Source organism: Acomys minous, assembly GCF_964271855.1.
Source record: "Acomys minous genome assembly, chromosome: 13".
Lineage (NCBI taxonomy): Eukaryota > Metazoa > Chordata > Mammalia > Rodentia > Muridae > Acomys > Acomys minous.
Genome location: NC_140495.1, coordinates 36,175,754 through 36,191,946, shown reverse-complemented (window position 1 = coordinate 36,191,946; position 16,193 = coordinate 36,175,754). Strand labels below are relative to the sequence as shown.

Genomic DNA, 16,193 nt, shown 5'->3' with positions numbered 1-16,193 from the left:
ATAAGGTGAAAAGGAATAAGGAAATCATCACACCATAAATCCCATAAATTCCAGCCTCCAAAAGTATCCTCACAGCAGAGTGCAATCACACATTCATTTTCACACATGCATGCACCATACACATAGGCACACACTTGCACACACTTGTGGTGCATACATGTGCATGTGTGTGCACACACATCCAAAGAAAATAATTAAAATAGGAATGCATGCTGAAGCACAGCTGTTACTACTGACTTTCAGTTTATGCCGGCATCAACAGACATTCTCCATTACTTAGGTTATCTGCACTCTCTGTTGTGAATAAGTGTATATCTTCCGTGTGTTCCTTTAAGAGTCTCCTTCTATGTATTAGCGATTACAGGCTTTATAAAAGGAAAGGGCCACTTTTGTAACTTGACTCCCTGTCTCTATAAAGTTTCTCCCTCCATGTGAGGGAGTGAGATTCATCCTGCTGCAGAACTAATTTGATCATATCTCTCTGTAACTCTAATTCTAATTCTAATTCTGTAATTCTAATCTAACCTCTCCTCAGATCAGTATGTACTAGTTCTTCCTAGTAGAACCTGCTCTGGTGCCAAGAATGAATTCTGTTGTGTACCTCACCACCATCATATCTCCAAGGGCTAAAGAGACTTAAAACACTCTCAGACAACCCACTCCAGAGACCTCAGAGGCACAGCCAGGCACTCATTAGCTGGGGGAACTGAGCTAACTCTTTTCTGGTTCTCCTGGGAATGCCTGGCTAATAATCCTGAATTCATTTGTGCATCAAAGACTCTATTAAAACACATTATACAATTAATAAACAGTGTATTTGCATGTGAATAGGAACACGATGACCTAGAAGACAAGAACAGAGTGAATATCTTAAAGAAGGTCACTTAACTCATGCCAAAACAATATGACTTAAATCCAACAGTGAAGTGAGTCAGAGGAAGCATGACAGGCTGAAAACACAATTTCCTGGCCAGGCTACATTTGTATCACACTCTCAGCAGACACTTCTAATGTTATCCACTCAAAAATAGTGCATTTTCCAAATGCTTCCCCAGACACATGCTTTGACATCAAACATACTATTCGACAGCTTCTCCTGAGAAGGGTACCACTCTAACATCTGATTTCTACAGTTAGAATTTGTCAAGAATAAACAACAACACCAACAACAACAACAACAACAACAAATAACAATGAAAAATCTACAATTAAAGATAGAATGAAGAATAGAACATTAAACAGTTATTAAAGCAATATAGCTCTGATAGTATTATAGTATAAAGATCGGACATTGAGATGAACAAAGAAATTAAGAACAAAAAAAAATCACGCATATCTGGACATTTTATTTCTCTAACCATAAGGATTGGAATAATTTTTAGATCTAAAGTTTTAGGTAAAAGTAGTTATATCATAATACAAACAGGATAGAACACTAAATTTTAAGAAAATTTAATTTTCTGTCAGGGCAAAGGCAAAAGATCATGTTCTCTTTATGTAGAAAAGTTATAGAAAAATTCTCTCATATTTGTAACTTTAATATTTAACTTCAAAAGAATTAGCATTCATAGTTATCAATAATATAATCCATTCATACTAATTAAGAGATTTTTTTAAACTCAAAAATTTTTTAATAACTACATCAAAAATTAATCTTCAGGGACAAATATATAAATACAAGTACAGCATTACTTAGTACATTTCAATAAACTTTTGCTAAAGGCCCTAAGTGAAAAAAAAATCCCATCCATTTGGTCAAGGTAGTACCAAACCTAAGAGCTTTCTACATGCACATCTGCAGGCTTGTAACATCATGGATATACGAATGTGTGTATGTAAGCAAATATGTCCATACACAACTTCAACTTTCCTCATTCATCATTGCAAAAAATATTCTCTACCACACTCACATACATTACCATTTCTCTCCATAACCTTTCGTTGGCTTGCCCTTGAAAATATTCCTATATCAATTTTATTCTACATAAGGGCATGCTTTATCATTAATATATGTACATGAAAGTGCTTTAAAATCCACAAAAACATGAAACTAGTTAAATAGTAACAAATAGAATGCAAAAAATAAATCTCTCTAAAGCAAAAATACTGAAATAGAAAAATTAATTATATGTATCTATGATTTAAATAAGTTTACTGTGATTCTCTTAAGATACAAAATTACCATTTCATATGACAAAATGCATTCTTCTCAATGGGAAATGTTTTACTAGGAGATGTAGGTTAGCTTTGCTGGTTTAGTGAATGAAAACATGATGTGGCTTTATAGGATCTTTGGTATGAGAGAAGAAAGGAAATGGTTGTATTGTTAGTGATAATTTATTGTTATTGCTACATCTGTCTCTGTGTATGTATACATGTGCATGGATACAGGTGTGCCACAGCATCAAGGCTGAGATCTCTGATAATTTATTGAAGTTGCTTCTCTTCTTCCACTGTGTGTGATGCTGGGATCACACTCAGGTCATAAGGTATTGTAGCAAATTCCTTTACCTATTGAGCCATCTTACTAGCCCAGAAGATGGTTTTTGTTCTTGTTGTTAATTGCCATAGTTTATTTTTCCATATCTGCTTCAGCTATATATAAGAATCAATTTTTGAAAAGTCTCAATTTATAAAATACAGAATGTTATTCAATTCAAAACACACACACACACACACACACACACACACACACACACACACACACACACATATATATATGTGTACCTACCATAGTACCTACCATAGTAGGTAGGTACCTACTCCATAGTAGGTAGGTACATACCTCCAGGTACCTACCATAGTAACTGTATATTTGAAAAAATAGAGGAAATGAATGAACTCAAGTGTAATATAATGATTGGTAAGTAGATAATGAATAAAACAAAGATGGCAGAGCCCACAGAAGAGCTGACATAAGGATACCTTATGAAATATACATAGCGTTACCTTTTAAAGGCCCAGAGGTAATACATCCAAATGTTTTGTCATCTGTTTTACATTGTATGTTAGATGTACTCCATAGGCTTATAAGTTTGACTACATGGGTCTATCTGGTGGACTTTTTTTGAGAGATTGTGGAAATGCTGAGAATTAAGGCACAGTTGGGAGTTACAGCACTGTTGAGATTAACTTTTAGAGCAATAAATTGGCTCTACTGTGAGGCTTTGTGCATCATGTCAGTTTCCATGATGTAACCAGCTACCAGAAGCCTTTGCACCAGGGACACCTCTGTTTCCATGATGTAACCAGCTACCAGAAGCCTTTGCACCAGTGATACCTCCTTTCAGGCATTTTGTCTTTCCCACCAAGATGGACTTTAGTGCTTCGAAGCATTACACAAATCCATGCTAAAATTCTCCTTTAAATTTCTTCCATAGATATTTTGCCACTACAATGAAAAAAACTAAGTAATATATATCAGTGGTAACAAAAATTAGGGTCAAAAACTAAGATGCAATAACCTTCACCACATATAATGTAGGCCTTTGGCACTGATTCATGGAGACATTGGAGAAAACTTTGTAGTATGTGTTAAGCAGGGCTCTAGAATGACATGAGCAGAGCTTAACTGGGCATTGTGGTCAGAGTTAGGTAGTCTACAGTCACAACTAGAATATGCTAATAAAGACAAGTTAAATGACGTTTCAGAGGAGAACAAGGATTTGTTTGTTTGTTTGTTTGTTTGTTTGTAAGATAGATATAGAGTCATTTATGCTACATTCTGGAAAAAGAATCTGGGTACCTTCTACCTTCTGCTTATGTCTTAGCATTTCAAATGAAGCTGAAATGTAAAAATTATCCACTTAGCTTTCAACAGAAGAAATTTTAAGACAATCTAACATTGAGGCTAGGCATAGTCACTGCTCACACTCTGAACCAGGTTTACAGTTATATAAACTGTGATCTTGGACAAGAAAAACATATACAGTTGTGGGGGAAGGCATTAATTGTTAAAGAGACTAATGTTATTTAAAAAGAAGCAGTGAACTTTCATCTGGGCTATAGGGAGGGTACCTTAAAAGAAAAACCCACCCATTGGGAGCTCCAAACCTGTATTTACCCTATGAGCATATACAGGGCGGGGGAGGTCCCCCTCAGTCACAGTCATAGGGGAGGGGAGTAGGGGGAAGCAGGAGGGAGGGAGGAATGGGAGGATACTAGGGATGGGCTAACAACTGAGATGTAATATGAATACATTAATTAAATAAAATTAAAAAAAGAATAAAAGAAGAAAAAATGAATGAACAAAGCCTAGCTAGTAGTCAGAGGCCAGCCAAGGAGCATTTTCTCCTCAGGATCAGACTGTAGTTTCAGTTGACTTAAGAATCTGACATCATTATTCATACAGTGCTGGTTTCATGGGCTTGCTGAATTCAAGAAAGTGCACACCAAAAGTCCTATAAAGCCCCTGAGACATAAGGTGGATAGTATTCCTCACATGGAGCTACTGAATGATCTGGATATAGTGTGAGGATAAAGAATAAGTTGTTGTGGACTTGATGCCAAGAACATGAGACATCTTCAGATGGAATGCATCTGCTCAAGAGAAAGTCAACTGTGCTGTAGATGGCAAAGCTGGAGGGGTGAGATACCTATTGGAGCCCATATGATGCCACCACAAGCCACAGATGTTGAACAAAGAGATGCAAAGTTCAATGCTTTTTTTTTTTTTGAGTTTCAATCTTGCTTTAATTACCCCATATTTTTCTGTCCTTACCTTCAGGGGTAGGAATAATTACTGTGTGCCATTGTTTATTGAGAGTACATCATTTGCTTTCTGATATTACAAAGGTTCACAGTTGAGAGACTACCTTGAGTCTCAGAATAAACTTGGCGTTTGGACAGTGTTAGAACTGGGAGACCATATGGGGCTGTTGAATTTGGACTTAATGCAGATTAGGAGATGCTGCCTATAAGAGGAGTGCTGACGTTTTGATGTGAACTCCACCCATAGGCTCATGTGTCTGCATACTTGGTACCCAGCTGATGATGCTCTTTAGGAAGATTGTAGTAAGTTTCAGATACGGGGTCTAGCTCTTATATGTGGTAGTAGCATAGGGGCAGGATTTGAGGGTTTTATGCTGTACTTGTTTCCCATCTAACTTATTGCATCCTGTTTGTGTAAGGAAATTGCTGGACATAAGCTAACCAGCAGAGACTCAGCCACTTCATCCTCTACGCCTTCCCTGCCGTGATGGGCTATGTTTCTTTAAATGCGAGCCGAAGTAAACCCTTCAACCAAAAAGCTTCTCCCTGTAGGCATTTTGTTCCAGCCACGAGGAAGTTAACACGATATTTTATTGAATCTGATACATCTGCAAAACTTAGTAACAGATGTTCTAATGAATATAATTCATAGTAGGAAATGCACCATCATTTTCTACCAAATCACAATGTATCACTCCCTTATTTTACAACAAAGTACAAGCTCCTTTAGATGCTGAAAAGTGCTCAAAAGTCCACAGTAAAGCCAGCAAGTCAAATGGAAGATGAAACAGTTCTCTTTTGTCATGGGTGTTTTGACTCACTCATGTTCATCTCATCTGCTTCCCAGCTGCTCAGCTTCTCCTCACTCCCATTTTAGGATCTATTAGTAAGAAACCTGTTTCTTTTCAGGTCTTAACAAGCCATTTTTTTTTATGTAGTGCATCTCGAAGCCCACAACTCATACTCAAAAAGTTACTCATTTTATAAGTATTTCTACAAAATATCCTTTAAAGCAACTGCTGTCTTTTAAACTTCATTTTTTTTTTCAGGTTGTCACAGTTATATAGTTGTCTGAATTTCTGGCCATTTCTATGAGCTCCACCCATTTATAGACTCAGCTTTCCTGATAATCAGCCTTACATATGATGTTAATTTTCACAATTCTAAAAGGGGTAAATGTAACTGAACAATGAATTTATTCACTGTTCTCTTCATTTTCAGTCTTCTGAGAATTGTACTTTCCTCATAATTCTAATCTTTGCTTGTTTTTCAGAGTTTTGTACAAAGATTTCAAAATTCATGGCCTCCAACCGCTGCCCTCTTATCATACTGTGTGCTGTCTGTCAGCTCCTGACCTACTGTATCTGGTGGACACCAGGCACTCTAACAGTTTGAATTGAGGATGAGCATGCTGCTTCTCCAGATCATTTTCCTGAGGGCTCTCTAATACCATATCACTCTTTTTAGTCATCCAGGTTGAAATCTCTTGAAAAAAATTTTTTTCCTTTTATGCCTACTCAAGTCCTAAATTTTCTTCGATTCCAGCATCTCAATAGCCCTTGTATTTGCAGACGCAGATCTGAGCCATTGACTTAATAATGAAAATGAACATAATTAGATTCCTTGCTCCACCTCACTCCCTCTTACGCAGGCACTAACTACCACTTTATTAAGCTTCTTAGAACACAAAACCAAGGGCATGAGGTCCCTGTTCCTTTTATACAGAAACATATTAAAATTCTTCAGTTGCAATCCACTTGCTTTAACTTGCTATAAACTTAGTCTGCATTTCTGGTCCTACAAATGGCATTGTAATCTGTTTGTCCAATTGCCTGCTTTTTAAAAACTGTACAATTGTTAAATAATCACATGTCACATGTCATAGCTATCAATGTGACCTACTCTCCATCCCAACATTAAAGTCCTTACTCTCAAATTAAATCTAATCATTAGAAAATAGGCATCTTAATTTAATCATATATTGATTTTAAATTGCGGAGCCATATAATCATTTATTCTACGATGTACTAACAATATGTCTACTTAAAGTACAGCAATTAAACAATAAAATAAGTGATGAGTATGAATAAAGAGAAAAGAAGGCTATTAGAAGTCAGGACTGAGAGAAGTGAGGAGTGTATGCTATTCAATACCAAGCAATTCTGATTATTGGCCATAAATGTAAGTGAGGAATTGTTTATAGATCTTTTACATGGTTTATCATGATGCCTTGCACACAGAAAGAAACTAGTGAGTGTTTACTAAAAGCTCAATTGCTTTTAAACATTTAAAAACAAAAACAAAAAACAAAAAAAGTCCTCAAAAGTATATCTTTGTTTCTAGTAAAAAACAAAATCTGCTTTATTTCTGAATAGTAATGCTCATGAGTATGTCTGAATCTTAAAATGAATAGAAGTATAAGCAATTATGTTCCTGGAGATTTTGAGGAATATAAAAATGGTAGACTAGAAATGCTTTAAATATCTCAGCACTTGGCAGGCAGAGGCAGGTGGATCACTGTGAGTTCAAGGCCAGCCTGGTCTACAAAGTGACTCCAGGACAGCCAAGGCTACGCAGAGAAACCCTGTCTTGAAAACAAAAAACAAAAAACAAAAATGCTTAAAAATAACTTGATGTGACCTGATGGAAACATGTGCTTGCCTTATAAAGCCAGTTGCTGGTGCACAACAGCTGGGATCTTGAGACTTCTGTAACTGCTAGGTGTTTTATTACATGGGAAGGATTGCTTGGGGTCCCATGGCAACATACAGAGAGAGGCTATGGTTGCCAGGGAAAATAGCAATTTGCTTAAAAAGGTAGAATTTAATTCCCATCTATTTTTTAAAATTTTTTATTAATTTATTCTTATTACATCTCAATGGTTATCCCATCCCTTGTATCCTCCCATTCTTCCCTCCCTTCTATTTTCCCCTTATTCCCCTCCCCTATGACTGTTCCTGAGGGGGATTTCCTCACCCTGTATATGTTCATAGGGTATCAAGTCTCTTCTTGGTAACCTGCTGTTCTTCCTCTGAGTGCCACCAGGTCTCCCCCTCCAGAAGACATGGTCAAAGGTGAGGCACCAGAGTATGTGAGAAAGTCATATCCCACTCTCCACTTTACTGTGGAGAATGTTCTGACCCTTGGCTAGATCTGGGTAGGGGTTTAAAGTTTACGGCCTGTATTGTCCTTGGCTGGTGCCTAGAAATGATCATAATGAGTGAGTTAACCCAAAAGGAGAAAGACTCAAATGGTATATACTCACTTATATCTACATATTGGCCCAAGGGGCATGTCCCACGAAAGCCTTCACTTACCAGGAAACTGAGACAGAGGGGAGGACATCCTATTGGGACTCTAGATGAGAGAAGCACGGGAGAATAGCAAAGTAGAAAGATCCAGAGGGTCCTAGAAACCTACAAGTAGAACATTATGACAGGCAGATTTGGGCCCAGGGGTCCCGTTCAAACTCCCATCTATTTACCTTCAAGGAAAATAGCAGGGCTGATTTCAATGGTCAATAATGTAATTAATCATAGCAACATAATAAAGCCAATCCTGAAGCCTCTATAGATACCCACGTGATAGACTTCAGACAATCATCATGTTACAATGGAACATCCAGCTCCATGGAGACAGAGGCTCCTGTCCCTTTAGCAATTCATCAGAATCCTTGTCAGTATCCATCCGTACTACACTGGTGGCAAGCTGGGTATTTCCCCAAGTTCCGTGAGTCACTGCGGTGCTAGGCGACAGAGTGGAAATCAGTGGTTTATGAGAGGCTCTCAAGCCTGAATCTGAAGTGGGGCACAGTTGTGTGGCACTGGGCCCTTCCCCTGTGGAAGCTAACTCTGATCCCAGGTAGACATCATCATATCTGAATTTCCTTATTGAACATTCACCTCACCTGGCTTTGGAAAACCGACTAATGTGGAAAAACAGCCCACACAACTGTGGCCACAGAAGTTTTGCACATTGAGTGACAGTAATGAAAGACAAAGTACTTTTTCTTCCAAGACAAAGTACTTTTTCTTCCAGGCATGTTTGCATGTGAGCATGTACTTTTTCATGCTGAGGTGCACATTTATTTATTATTCGAGCAAACATATTCGGGGTCTAATGCTCGGTGGAAAGCATATGCAGTCAGATGCTTTGGAGAAGCAAGGAGTCTGTCCACTGATTAAAAATCATAATAGTCAGCCAAGATAAAACCGTAGGTTAAAAAAAAAAAGCTTGAGTGAAATGTCATTTCCTTGGTCAAACATTCTAAATCTCCTCACCTACTTTTCTAACTCCTTCTCAACTTTTCTTCCAGCAGCCCTGCTCCAAGGCAAGATTATTCTGTCTTTCCATGCTGTGTCTTTCAAGTTTGTAAAGAAGCATAGAATAAGAGCAAAGTGGCTTTAATTCAAGTACAAAACAAATGGAAAGGTTTAGCGCCTTATGTCCAGCTGGACAACAATTAAGCATCCTTCCATGGGCAAGAACGGTTGAGTTTTTCAGCAGGAAAGGCTGATGATGGGAAGACAAAGAAGTGAAGTAACTTATTTGAACAACTTCATTTACCCAGTTGCATAACTTGTTTTGAACTGATTTGTATTAGCACTGGGATGGGACCCTGTTTATACATTAAGCTATACGTGATTGGCTCCGAGGGGTCTTTCATAACGTTTCCGTTGAAGAATGCCTTACCAAAGCAGTCATGTGCCAGTAGAAGTTCTATGTTTGCAAACTGATAAAAATCTGTCCTCTTGCCAGCACTGTCTTTCCAGTCACCGTACTTATCTGGGAGTTAAACATTAAAGGATTTTTGTCTGTAAAGCAAACTGTGGCCTGTCAAACGTGATCCTTGAGGTACACGGGGAAACTGTTCTCTCTCTCAGTTAAACTGCAACTGTCTTCAATGTTATGTCCATCCTGTCAGCATAAACCAATGTTTTACACTTTTACTGCTTGAATGAATCAAGGAAATTTTTTTCCCTCAGGTTCTTTCAATTTTTTATTTAGATTAGTGGATCACTTTTTCTTCAAAGCCTTTCTCTCCATTTTGGCTTCCACTCACTTTCCCACAGTAGTCTTGTTTTTTGTTTCAGTCAGGCAACCCAAACTAAACCATGCTTACTGGGGATGTCCACATCCTTTGTGTTAGTCAGCTTTCAGTCATTATGACAAAAATGCCTTGGATAAATCAATTTCTACAAGAATAAAAGTTCATATTATTCTATAGATCAGAAGATTCCACCCACAGTCACATAGTCTTCCATATGCCTTTGGGCATTTTACATGGTACTACCACTAATGGTAGGATAACATGCAAGGAAAAGAATATTCTACATACAGCATCCAGGAAGCAAAGACAGGGACAGAAGTGGGCCAGGCTGCAATAGCATTCTCAACTGCATGCTGCCAATGACTTCACTTTTTTCCACTAGTCCCCACTTTCTGAAGGTTCTGCCATTTTTTTCAGTAATACCATAGACTGATATTCAAGCTTTTAACATGTGGGTCTGTGAGAATACTAACCCAAACCATATCATTTTTCTTTGTCCATGCCCAAAGAGCACCTTCCTGCTTATATACTCACTGGATGGTTTTATGTCTATTTGACATAGGCTGAAGTCATTTGAGAGGAAGGAACCTCAACTAAGGAAATATATCCATAAGACTGGTCTGTAGGTAAGCCTATAGAACATTTTCTTAATTATTGGTTGATTTTTGTCATTCCTCAACTGTTGGTCTTGGGTTCTATAAGAAATAAGAATGAGCAAGCCACAAAAGAGCAAGCCAATAAGCAGCACCCTTCCATGCCCTCTGCATTAGCTTTTTCCTTCAGGTTCTGGCCCTTGGAGTTTCTTTCCTGAATTCTTTCAATGATGCACCACCATGTAGAAGGGTAAGCGAAATAAACCCTTTCCTCCCAAACTTGCTTTTGTCATGGTGTTTCATCGCAGCAATTGAAGATAGTACAGATGAGACTTGATAGGCAGAGGTCACATTATTAGGGGAGGAGGGCTCCCTTTCGGATGACTAGGGGAGGGAGGGAGGGAGGGAGGGAGAGGGAGGGAGGGAGGGAAAGAGGGAGGGAGGGACAGATAGTGAGTTGATGAGGGAGGGGACTACAATTGGGATATACAGAATTCAAACTGCTCCCCTTGATGGGGAGACCTGGTGACACTCAGAGGAAAGACAGCAGGCTACCAAGAAGAGACTTGATACCCTATGAGCATATACAGTGGGAGGAGGTCCCCCTCAGTCACAGTCATAGAGGAGGGGAGTAAGGGGAAAATGGGAAGGAGGGAGGAATGGGAGGATAGAAGGGATGGGATAACAATTGAGATGTAATATGAATAAATTAATAAAATATATGTAAGAAAAGGATATGTAACAAGCAAACAAACAAACAAACAAAAAGAATTCAAACTGCAAAATAAGCAGGTGATTTATATTGCTAAGCCCACTCCATGGAAGTAGCTCTGCAGCTGCCTGAGACATGAATGTCTATGCATAGACAAGGCTTCTTATTGGTCACAGAATCCATCTGGCTTATTATTAGATGCCATTGTTAATATGGTGTGAATAAAGATTAGCAGATGTCTTTGTTCTGCTCATACTAAGATCAGAGAACAAGCCTTAATTCTTTTATGCATCATGTACATCTCATATATTAATAATTTTAGGACTGTATAATGCTTATGTGACTTTGTGTTTTTAGAACAAAAGAACCAGACCCTGAAGCTGGATGAGACCTAACTATGATTTATACATATCAACAAACATCGTCTACATCATAAGTTCTTCTGCTATTCATCCATTCTCTAAATATTACTTTCATATTATGTAGGAACAATTCTTTCTTTCTGTGACTTGACTAAAATTACAGTTTTCTTCTACCTAATATTTAATGCTGTGAAACTATCTGGACAAAACACATAAAACAAACAAACAAACAAAAAACCCATATGACATTTGTCTTGACAATAATATTTTGGAAGTGACCCTAAAAGCACTTATAATAAAACCAAAATTGTTTAATGAAATTATATGAAACAAAAATGCTTTTATAAAGGAATAGAAAGTACTCTTAAAAGGAAAAATTAGAGTGGGGTGGATGTAATCCAGGTCATTTATATGCAACTGTGAAAACATAATGAAAAAAGTTATTTTCTATACTAATATATGATAATAAAATGTAAAAACATCTAAGTAATTTTTAAAAGTGGAGAAAATATTTTCAAACCATACCCAAAGAGTTAATGCCCAAAATGTATAAGGGATCAACTTCATACCGAAAAAGAAATGAGAGAGAAAATTGGAGAAGAAAAAATAAGAGCATAAGAAATAGGTTAAAGAAGAATTTAGATAAACATTTTTCTAAATGCAGCACCCTAATAACCAAATGATGTATTCAAAATACTGAATATCACTAGTCATTAGGAAAATGCATATTAAAATCATAATGGCATATCACTTTATACCTGACAGAATTTCTGTCACCAGAAAAGAGACAAGCATCAGTAATGATATAAAGGAAAAGTAAATTCATTGTGCAGTGCTGATCAGAACGTACACTACTAAAGCCATTATGCGCTGCAATTAAAAATTAAAAGTGGAACTACCATGTAGTTCAGGAATCCTTCTCCTAGGTATATATCCAGAAGAAAAAATAAACACTGTATCAATGAAATGCTACACAGTTGCATGTTTACTATAGCGTTGTTCTTAATACCTAGTCCAGTGGAAGATAAGTAGGGTAAAAATGAATGTACGTGTTATTCATATACACTGAGTAACACCATTCCACCAAGAAAGAAAGGAGTGAGGGGGGGGGAGAAAGAGAGACAGAGAGACAGGGAGACAGAGAGACTGGGGGAGGGGGGGTGCAGGGAGAGAGAAGGAATGAGGGAAGAAAGAATGGAAAATAAATGAAGCCAACTAGGAGGGACATGCCTGTGTCTCAGTACTAGGCCCAGTTAAAGGAGGAAGGAGTATCAGAGCCAAAGGGCAGTTTGCTTCGTTATTGTTGGTTTGACACAGAGTTATTTAGGGAAGAGGAAACCTGAAATGGGGGAAATGCCTCCATAAATTGGCTTGGAGGCAAGGTCATGGAGGCTTTTTCCTGATTAACGACTGGTGAGTAAAGGCCCAGCTCATGATGGGCAGTTCTAGTCACTGGCCAAATGGTACTGGGCTGTGTGAAAAAGCAAGCTGAGCAAGTCATAAAGAACAATCTAGCAAGCAGTGTTCCTCCATGGCTTCAGCTTCAGTTTCTGTGTCCATGTTTCTGGCCTCAATTTCTTCTCCTGACTTCCTGTTATGATGGATCATTGCTTTGGGCCATGGTCTTTATCACAGAATTAGAAACCAAAATAACAACAGACTAGGACACTAGGCTATGCAGAACCCTGTCTCAAAAACTCTCACACACATACAAAAACAAAAAACAAAACAAACCAATGCAACAAACAAACAAAAACCCATTTATAACAGCATGCATGTTAGAAGAAATATGTCAGGAACAGAAATAAAAACTTTGCATGGATACATGTATGTTTAATTTTTTTAAAAACAAGTCAGACTCAAGAGTAGAAAGTAAAGTGCTAGGTAACAGATGCCAATTAGCAGCATAGAGATTGGGAAGACATGTGTTTAAAAAATAGACAACGGTAAAAAGAATAAGTTGTGTACAGTTGCACCATAAAGCAACCACAATGTGTATATTCTGTAGTATACACATATTTTAAAGCATTGTATGTCAAGACTAAATTGTATTATTATATTTGGAGAAGTAGCAGGATTCCCCGACTGAATGGGAGAACAAGGTGCCTGTACTCGGTCCTCCTTTCTCACTCTATCCTCTTTCTGTGGGGAACAGTATTCACTTGAAATAGAAACCATCCAAATATTCCCTGTGGGCCAATATTTCTCCAATAAGCTCAAGACCTGTGTCTTCCTGAATGTATGAAGTGAATCTCAAATTGAACATATGCCAAAGTTCACTTGGATTGTCACCCTCAGTTCTGTCCCTCCCTGGGGCACAGTGGTTCAAGGCTACTAGCCAGTAGATACCCCCATGTCTTACTCTCTTCATAGTTAATCAGCAAATGATGCCTCTGCCTTGTCTCTTTCTCTACCAACTGTCCTGGGCCACACCAGAATCACAGATGGACTCCTTGCCGTTGACTACTCACACTCACTGTTGGTTTTTGCTTATTTCTCTTGTTTCCCTGCAATCTTGGTCTCATACCACAGCTAGATGGACAAAGGAAGCCCTCCTGTATCAACTCTAAAACATCTTATGTGTCCTCTGGGGTCCTTTCATCTTGGGCTACCTATTCTTCCTAATCAAACTGGCCCCTTTCAGTTCCTCAGGTGCGTCTAGATCATCCATAGGCAGATTATTTCACAGATGTTTTTCTTTCTGCTTACAGTGGTCTGTGTGTATCTCTACACATGGCTGAAACTGCTGGCATTGACGTTAAGTGTTAACTCAGAAGTGTATTTGCAGGTTCTGCCAGCGGCTCCTTGCTCTGTCTTCCAGTACGTTTCTCTCCTCCCCTGTCCAACTCATAAGTTCTATGCAGGGAGCACACCTTTATCTTTTACACACCTTTGTCAGGATCACCTAATACAATATCTGCCACACGCTAACAAAGTACACTTTTAGGAGTGGAGAGACGTGTAAGTGGTTAGGAGCACTGGCTGTTCTTGCAGATGACCTGGCCTCAATTCCCAGCATCCACATGGCAGTTCATGACTATCTGGAACTCCAGTTTCAGGGGAACCAACACCCTCACACAGACACAGAAGCAAAATACCAATGCAAATAAAATAAGTAAAATAAAATAAAAGCAATTATTTTTAAAATGCATTTAAAATATCACTTAAAATTTGTCAATTTTATGCAGTTATATAGGCCTTAAAAAACATAACTGATGAGGGAGCAGGGTTCCAATGAATTCCTGTGAAAGTTGGCATTTAAGCCTAAATAGATAAATAAATAAATAAATAAATAAATAAATAATTGCTCAGAATTAATACTTATGTCAATGAATGCCACGAAGGCGGGAATCAGCCACTAAGCATTGCTAGGTCTGGCTCACCAGCCTGTTAAAATACTAGTCCTGTTTGTTGGTTTGTCTGATTGCTATAAAGGTTAAAATGACAGTGGTCAGATATGGTAAAAGTGAGGATAGACTAGAAAATAAATTATTTCACTAATTCCCTAAAAGCCACCCCCCTCACCTAGACCTTGTTTTGCAGAGTAATGGAGAAGCTGGGGAAGAGCTGATTGCTAAAGGGACGCCCTGAATGAGGCTGACTCCAGGGCGTTACCATCAGCCGAAAAACACATCCTCACATTCTACTCAGAGGCCTAGTGATGCATTTGCACAGGGACCTACTGGTCCCTGGTTTAAAAAAAAAAAAAAGCTGTGGCCTTCAAAGCTAATTGATTTCAACAGTAGAACAGAATGTGAAAATTCTAAAATTTCCCCAAATGTTAATATAACTTCTTAAAGCTCCGTCCCACATTCCGGAAGATATCTGCTGTAAATATTAAATGAAATTATCCGTTCTTAGCATTAAGATTTAGCACACAAAGATCTTCTTTAAACATTGTAGAATAATTTCATCATTCAAAAGAAAATTCCCAATCAATATTTGGCTACCTTTGAGGAATCTGGAATGCTTCCATTACTGGGTCATGATGAGGATCAACTCACCTACTTTCCTTCTGCTTTTGAAACCAAATCTCGAAAATATTCCCATTCATCCATTTTTCCATTCACAAAAAAAAAAAAAAAAAAAAAAAAAAGTAACCAATCTGGCTAAGTCTATTCTCCTTCTCAGTTGGCTTGAAAATTGGTACAGCCATGCAACAGGACAATCATATTACAAAATAAGCCCATCCACACCTAAGCTTAGTATACGTGGAACAGAAGACTGGGATGACAGAAGTGTAAACCAAGCCAGGGAGTGGCGCACATGTACTTGCAGCGCACACTGTAAGCTGGCGATTATTTGTTTTTCTGACCGTTTCGATTTCTGAGGGTGTCACTAAAGCACTCAAAGGGGGTGATAACAAATTGCTTCTACAAAAAGTTGACGGCTGAAACTGTCATAAACTGACGCCTGAGACTAACACAAAAGATCTGCCCTGTGGCCAGAGGGAAGAAACCAAAGATGCTGACCCTCAGAACAGTGGAAGCTGAGACATTTATTAAGATTATATTCACATTTGAGATATAAAAGTTACTGTACTGATCAGTGGTGGGATATGTATAGATGTTAAACAGAGCTTCTTGTTAATTTTTTTAAAACTCAACTGTTTCCTTTAGATGATACTTTGAATCTTTATAAATAGGATTAACTAGTTCATTCCTGTGAATGACTCAAAATACTGTTTTAAAAAAACCAGAAAATACGCAGAAAGCAACCCAGGATATAATTTGTAAGAACATTCTAGTAAAAAAATGTTACATCAA

General features: G+C 38.0%; 1 long non-coding RNA gene across 1 annotated transcript in view; it reads left to right on the top strand.

Annotated features, from left to right (window-relative positions):
• The window catches only part of LOC311581973, a 120,437-nt gene that overhangs the window by 83,403 nt on the left and 20,841 nt on the right, over positions 1–16,193 (top strand). Inside the window, exon 4 of the long non-coding RNA XR_014773970.1 lies at positions 10,323–10,386. This is a non-coding gene — a long non-coding RNA (uncharacterized lncRNA). The remainder of the gene's footprint in view (positions 1–10,322; positions 10,387–16,193) is intronic.